This window comes from Nannospalax galili, unplaced genomic scaffold, assembly GCF_000622305.1.
Source record: "Nannospalax galili isolate Female #2095 unplaced genomic scaffold, S.galili_v1.0 scaffold2568, whole genome shotgun sequence".
Taxonomy (NCBI): domain Eukaryota; kingdom Metazoa; phylum Chordata; class Mammalia; order Rodentia; family Spalacidae; genus Nannospalax; species Nannospalax galili.
The window spans coordinates 76,715-84,384 of record NW_008357491.1 but is presented as its reverse complement, the minus strand read 5'-3'; the positions used below and the strand labels follow the sequence as shown (position 1 = coordinate 84,384).

The window sequence follows — 7,670 nt, the reverse complement described above, 5'->3', positions numbered from 1 at the left end:
ACCACCATCACCACCATTAACACCACTATCAACACCACCATTATCACCATCATCACTACCCCCATCATCATCACTATCACCACCACCACATCACCACCATCACCACATCACCACCACCACATCACCACCATCACCACATCACCAACACCATCACCATCACCATCCTCATTCCTGGGCATTACCTCTTCCATGTGTGTGACTTTGAGCAATATACTCAGCTTCTCTGTGCTTCAGGGCTGCCCTCATCTGCACAAAGAGGGAAACAGTCCGCCTTCTTCACCTGGTGATTACCAGAATGGGATTCAGTGCTAAGCAGGCAGCATAACACCTGGGTGCTCCACACCAATCAACATAACCATACTTGGTTTTTTAAATTGAAATATTTTGAATTTTTGTGACTTATACCTGGCTTTTGTTTTCACAATTTCAGACCTACAGAAAGGCTAGAAAAACTGCAACGGACACCTGCACACCCTTCCCTAGGACTCCTTAGGTGGTGTGTTTTTTTCTTCCTCGGTGTCCTCTCCCCACACACTTTTTTTCTGAATGGTTGTCAGTTGCAGGCACAATTCTTCTTTTCCTCTAAATTAACCCATTCATTTTTTTTCCTAGAAAACTACAATGTTCTCTAAAGAAATCACAGAAAAGACAATCAGGCTATTGATACACTGATGTAACTTTAACAGTGAGTCCATCTGTGTCTTCACAGCAAACAAACACTACCTGTTCCAGTTAGACTTATTTTCATTTTGTTTTAAATTTTTTTAAATTTCTTTTCATTTTCTGTAATTGAGGGTATTGCCTGCATGTATGTAAGTGCACCTGTGTATGCAGTGCCTGCAGAAGCCAGAAGAGAGTGTCAGAGCCACTGGAACTGGAGTTATGGATGGTTGTTAGCTGCCATGTGGGGAACCAAATCTAGGACCTCTGCAGGAGCAGCCAGTGCTCTTAAGCACAGAGTCATCTCTCCAGCCCTAATGCCCCAATTTTCATTTGGTTTTTTAAAAAATATTTTATTATTATTATTATTATTTGTCTTTTTGAGACAGGGTCTCCCTGTAGTCCTAGCTGACCTGAACTCACTATGTAGACCAGGCTGGCCTTGAGCTCACAATGATCCTCCTGCCTTTGCCTCCCAAATGCTGGTACTAAAAGCATGCACCACCACACCTGGTGTTATTTATTATTTTTATTTTATGTGTATGCGTGTATTGCCTGCGTGTAGGTAAGTACACCCGTGTCATGCAATGCCTGCGGAGGACAGAAGAGGCTGTTGGATCCCCTAGAACTGGAGTTACGGAGAGTTGTTAGCTGCTATGTAGGTGCTGGGATTCGAACCTGGGTTTTCTGCAAGAACAACCAGTGTTCTTAACTGCTGAGCCATCTCTCTAGCCCCACAGATAGAAGTTTTAAAGACCAACAAAGTTCACTTAATCAATTTTTAACTTAATGGCAAGGTATTTTATGCCCCATTTAAGAATTCTGTAAGATTTGACATTTTTACTACACTTGATCTTAGCCAAAAGGCTGAGAAGCAATTTATTTTTAATTTTTTTTTTTTTGAGACAGGGTCTCCCTGTAGCCCCCCAGCTGTCCTGGAACTCACTACGTAAACCAGGTTGGCCTTGAACTCACAGAGATCCGCCTTCCTCTGCCTCCCGAGTGCTGGGATTAAAGGTAGCCTGGCTCATTTAGTTTTTGGCCTGGCTCACCACGCCAGGCTCATTTAGTTTTTTAACACCTCTTGAGCCTTTTTCTGGAACAGTTTCTTTTTCTTTAACTTTTCAGACCTTGACTTTTTTTAAAAACTATTTTTACTTTTTTGATATTTTATGTGTATGAGTGTATTGCCTGCATGTATATTATAAGTGCACCTGTGTTGTCCAATACCGGTGGCGATCAGAAGACATCATCAGATCCCCTGGAACTGGAGTTACAGATGGTTGCCAGCCACCATGTAGGTGCTGGGAATTGAACCTGGATCCTCTGCAAAAGCAGTCAGTGCTCTTAACCACTGAACCATCTCTCTAGTTCTAGATTTTGACTTTTGAAGCAATATTTTGATGTGTTGCTCAGGCTGGCCTCAGACTCTAGGTCTTCCTATCCCTGCCTCCCCAGTGCTAAGATTAGATTTACCACGATGCCCTGCCCTGCTCGTCATGTTTTGAAGACTACAGGTGAGTTGATTCTCCTGTTATTTCATGATTGGGTTCAGATCAAACATTTTGGGCAGGAATCCCACAGAGCGGGGATTCAGGGTGTACCATTTCTGGGCCACTGTGGTCAGTGGTAAAGGTGGAGTGTGTCTGGTGGCTCTTGCTCTCACCCACTCTCTGTAGTAGAATGTCCCTTTCCCATCAGACATCATGATGATCTGAGCAAGGAGAATGGCAGCAGGGAGTAATATTCCAGCACCACAGTCCGCCAGCCTCCCTCCTCATGCCTCCCAGTGTCTGCGTACGGTGCTTCAGATGTATTTTTGGCATAGGCGAGGTAAAACGTCCTCAGGTCTGCTTGTAGAGCTCTGAGTGCACAGAAGGGTGTGGAAAGCAGTGTTATCCTACACTGTTCTTTATTTCGCTCACCTTTTGGAGTCCTTGTGTTACACCTAAAGAGACCTCTTGCCTTTGAGAAGAGTGACTGCCCCTCCCTGCTTGGTTGTGAACTAATTCATGATTCATGGAGGAAAGAGGAGCCACAACTTCTGACTGACCATTGATTGGTCTGATGCTTGATTTTGGGGATCTTTTTATTAGAGACAGTTTTGGTAAAATTTTGTTTTAGTTTTGGCTGTACTAGGGATTGAATCCACAACCTCATGCATACTAGGCAAACACACCAAGCTGTCCACAGCCTGGTAAAATAATTCTTTAAAGAACTTTGGCAGCCGGGTGTGGTGACGCACGCCTTTAGTCCCAGCACTTGAGAGGCAGAGGCAGGTACATCTCTGTGAGTTCAAGGCCAGCCTGGTCTACATAGTGAGTTCCAGGTCAGCAGGGGCTACAGGAAGATTCTGTCTCAAAAAGATCAAAAAATTAATTAATTAAATTAAATTAAAAAAAAAAGAATTTCGGCACATACTTGGGCATGTTGAGTCCCTTTTGAGACCAGAGGTCCCTGTGTTATGTAAGAGTCTGGCCTCAGTTTTCCTGAGTGATACGATTAGACATGGACTCCTGCATCCTGCTTCTTTATTAAGATGCCATTTAGGGTTTGGGGGTATAGCTTAGTTGGCAAAGTGCTTCCCTAAAACCATATAAACCATACCAGTCATCACAGTATGGGGAAGAACACCATAGATTCAAGGCCAGCCTAAGCTACAGAATGAGACCCTGTCTCAAAAAGTTTAGGCTTGGGGCTGGAGAGATGACTCATCTGTTAAGAGTACTGGCTGCTCTTGTGGAAGACCTAGGTTTGATTCCCAGCACCCACATGGCAGCTAGCACCTGTCCGTAACTCTGGCTCCAGGGAACCCAACGCCCTCTTCCCACCTCCCTGGGCATTGCACAACACCAGTGTATTTACTTACATGCCGGCAATATATTCATATACATAAAATAAAATAAAAATAGTAAATAAATTTTTTTTTATCTTTTTGAGATGAGGTTTCACTGTAGACCCAGCTAGCCTGGAACTCACTATGTAGACCTGGCTGGCCTTGAACTCACAGAGATCTGCCTTCCTCTGCCACCCAAGTGCTGAGATTAAAGACATGTGCCACCACACCCAGCATAAAATATTTTTTTAAAGTTTATTCCATAAACATTTGTGATGGACTTGACAAATCTGAGATCAACAGTTGTGAATTAAAATAAAGATTACTGTATTTTAAAAGAGAGACCTCTCTTTCTTCACTTAGGCCCTTGGGACCCCCTGCAATCCAATGCCAGGTAGTATAACCCTGCTGTGGTCCAGGCTCGTCACACATGCAAGAAGTACTATACCTCTGAGCTATTCCCAGCCCTTCACTGGGTCTCCCTGTAGGCCCAGCTGGCCTGATACTCTCTATGTAGAATAGGCTGGCCTTGAACTCACAGAGATCCACCTGCCTCTGCCTCCTGAGTGCCCGGATTAACAAAAGGCATGCGCCACCACGTCCGGCTCTCCAGCCCTTCACTTTTAAAGTAAAGAAACTGAGACCCAGAGAGGGGAAGGCACAGGTCCTCAAGGTCAGCAGCAAAACAGACCTGGAAACTAGCTTGGACACCCCTGCCCCTCCCTTCTACACACAGGGAGCTGGAGGGTCTCAGTGCTGGGAGCCAGGTCTTCTGCGGGCTCCCTTGCTAGCAAAATGCAAGCTTCTAGGCTGGAGTCCATCCTCAGCCTGAGTTCTCCCTTCTGCTTGGCCATGCCTGCTGGGTCCCCTTTTTGGCTCTCATTAGGGATTCCCCTCCAGTGCCCCACTGGGCTGGCCTTGGGAGCCCCATTGATCTTCTGACAGCCCAAGACAGATTGGGAGGCCTGTGTACTCAGGTGCAGTGGGAGCACATGGAGGCCAGATGAGGAGGCACTGCGGGGGCCATTGGGGTGGGAGATCCAGCACCAGGAAGGGCAGGACAGAGGACTCAGGGCACCTGCCTGCTACCCCCATGATTCCCATCCTTCCTGGGGCCTCTGATCCTCCTCTCACCAGGCCTGGATGGTGCAAGGGCTGAAGTCGACTCGTTCCACATCACCCTGGGATCTCTGGGTGTGCAGCTCAGGGAAGTTGGGGTGTGGAGTGAGCCTAGGTTAAAAACCAGTCAGACTCAGGTTGCAAGATTCAGGTTAATGCAAGTTCCTCATGAGCCTCAGTGTCCCCAGGGCGATAAGGAAAACAGCCTTCACAGGGCCCGGCAGGCGGACAGGCGGGTGCGGCCAAAAGATGCCCCCTCCCCTTTTCGCTGGCCTCTTAGGACTCCCATTTCAGTTTCCTGCCCAGCTGTGGAAGCCCCAGCCACAGTGGGCCTGTAGGAAGTTCTTATAGACATTGGCTTGCATGGCATCCACAGGGCAGTGTGGGTCCCAGAAGGTGGGGGTTGCCCAGATGCCCTAGGATAGACTGAGAAGGTTTCTGAGTGCACCATAGGTCTCTTACACTGTGATATGCAAAGGCACCTGAACCCAGAGGGAACACAGCCGGGCCTTCCCAGGGACAGGGACCTGAGAGAGGAGCGCTGAAGCAGGCAATGTGAGTAGGAGGGGGACCCACGCTTCAGGGCAATAGGCAGGGACTTCTGTGAGCCCCAGGAGGGACTGTGAAACAGACAGTGCTGGGTGGACAGAGGAACTGCTTGGTGGGGACACTATAGTCTCAGAGAAGGTAATGGGGACAGAGGGGCCTAAACCAGGGGAAAATGGAGGAAGGCTCACATAGGGAAGTGACCAAGGGGAGGGCTCATTTGGGGAAGGAGAGGACATCCAGGCCTTTATTTCAGGGAGGAGGAAGGCTGTGTGCAGAAAACTGGAGTAGGGGACTCCTGACAAGCCTCAGGGGCAGCCTGGGCCTCCTTTCCAGCCACCAGACTGCAGCACAGTGGCATTAGTGAGTAGCTGGGTCCAGTTTCCTGGAGTTTGCATTCAGTGCCAACTGTGATAGGCAGCCAGTACCAGCCTTCTGGGGTGGCCTCCAGGGAGCAGAGGTGACACTGCTGTTCATGTGGCTGTGCTGTGATGCAGATGCGATTCAAAGGACAATCTTGACCATAGGCAGAAAAGCAGCTTCACTAACCTCTCCAAGGCCAGGGCCAGGGGTGAGAGTCCTGGAGAGGATACAGAAGTAGTGTCCCACAAACCCTGGTACACTAATAGGCTTGAAGGGCCCTCTATGATGTACAAGCTGCATCTAGAGACATAACGGAGCACTGACCGACTCAACTGGGGAGTAATGTTGCTGAATGCAGCCAGGCTGGGCTCCATCTGTCACACTATGCTGGCTTTGCCCTTCCATGCCTATGGAGAGACTTCCAGCATGAACAAGATACAGAGCAGCCTCACAGCAAGCACAACCAAGCTGGGGCAGGTGCCCATCCTCCTACCTGATCCTGAAGAGTAGCAATCCATGGACTGACAGTCCCTCTGTCCCCTTCGCCCCTCTCTGCAGGGATGCTGGTATGTTTGGTGCCCCTGGCAGGGTTGGAGGGTGATACTTAAGTATAAATAAATAAACAGGGAACAGATGGTGGGGGGCAGGCCTCCCACTTCTCCCTGTGAAAACACTGCTGGCCTGGCAAATGGATTCCAGACTCTGGGCTGGGAGCCCCTCCCCAGGCTCCCTTCTGCCTGCTGCAGGAGTCTTGAACAACTCCTATTACATTCCTTTCTCTATCTGTCAAATGAGTGGAAGGAGACTGCACTGGAGGTTTTGTTCATGGATCCCCTCCTCTGGGAAGCCTTCCTTGATTGCTCTAGGCAGACTGTTAGAGCAATAGCTCAGTGTCTCAAGGAAGACTTAGGTATTTGTGTCTTTTATTTAGTGTGTGTGTGTGTGTGTGTGTGTGTGTGTGTGTGTGTGTGTGTGTTGGTGGGTGCCATGCACATGTGTCATGTTCATGTGGAGGCTAGAGGTCAACCTCCAGTGTCCTTTCTCAAGAACCATCTACCTTGTCTTTTTGAGACACAGTCTCTCATTGACTTTGGGAGAACTCCAGGCACTTGCGTGGTCCAGTCTCCCCAGCACTGGGATTACAAGCACCATTCATCCAGCTTTTTAAATTTTTATTATGTGTATGAGTGTATTGCCTGCATGTATGTAAGTGTACCCGTGTCATGCAATGTTGTGGAGGTCAGAAGAGGGGGTCAGATCCCCTGGGACTAATGTTATGGATCGTTGTTAACTGCCATGTGGATTCTGGGAATTGAACCCAGATCTTCTGCAAGAGTAGTCAGTGCTCTTAACCACTGAGCCACCTCTCCAGCACCCACCCAGCTTTTTTTTTTTAATTAGTTTTTCTTACATTTTATTTATCTGTCTGTGTATGCTTGTAGGTGGAGGTTGGAGGATGATTTGCAAGAGTTGGTTCTCTCCTTCTACTGTGTGGGCCCTGGAGATCACTTAGGTCATCAGGCTTGGTGGCAAAAAACCATCTCACTGGCCCTTAACAACTTTTAAAAGTTGGGGCTGGAGAGATGGCTCAGCAGTTAAGAGCACTAGCTGCTCTTGCAGGGACCTGGGTTCAATTCCCAGCACCCACATGGCGGCGAACAACTGTCTGTAACTCCAGTTCCAGGGATCCGATGCCTTCTTTTGACCTCAGTGAGCAATGCATGTTACAGGTACACTTACCTACATGTGGGCAATACACTCATACATATAAAATAAAAATAAGAAATAAAATATTTAAAAACTTTAAAAATTTTAAGGTTGCTAGGAGACTGAATGGGTATGTGAGCAAGTTAATGGCTAGCTACCATGTCTGGGATGAATCCACTTTACACAGAACTTGTCCTGTTTCAACTTGTATAGCTCCAGGAATAGAATACTTACAGCCCTTGTCCTAGTTACTTTCCATTGCTGTGATTAAAAACACTGACCAAAACCAACTTGAGGAGGAAAGGGTCCATTTCATCTGTTACAGCTCATCATGGAGGGAAACCAGGGCAGAAGCGCATGGCAGAAACTTCTTGAAGTACAGACCATGGAAGAATGCTGCTTACTAGCTTGCTCCCCTGGCCCATACCCATCCTGCTTT

At 47.7% G+C, this 7,670-nt stretch overlaps 1 pseudogene; it reads right to left on the bottom strand.

Annotated features, from left to right (window-relative positions):
• Positions 1 to 1,404: 1,404 nt before the first annotated feature.
• LOC115067957 lies at positions 1,405 to 1,539 on the bottom strand (annotated as a pseudogene).
• Positions 1,540 to 7,670: the final 6,131 nt, after the last annotated feature.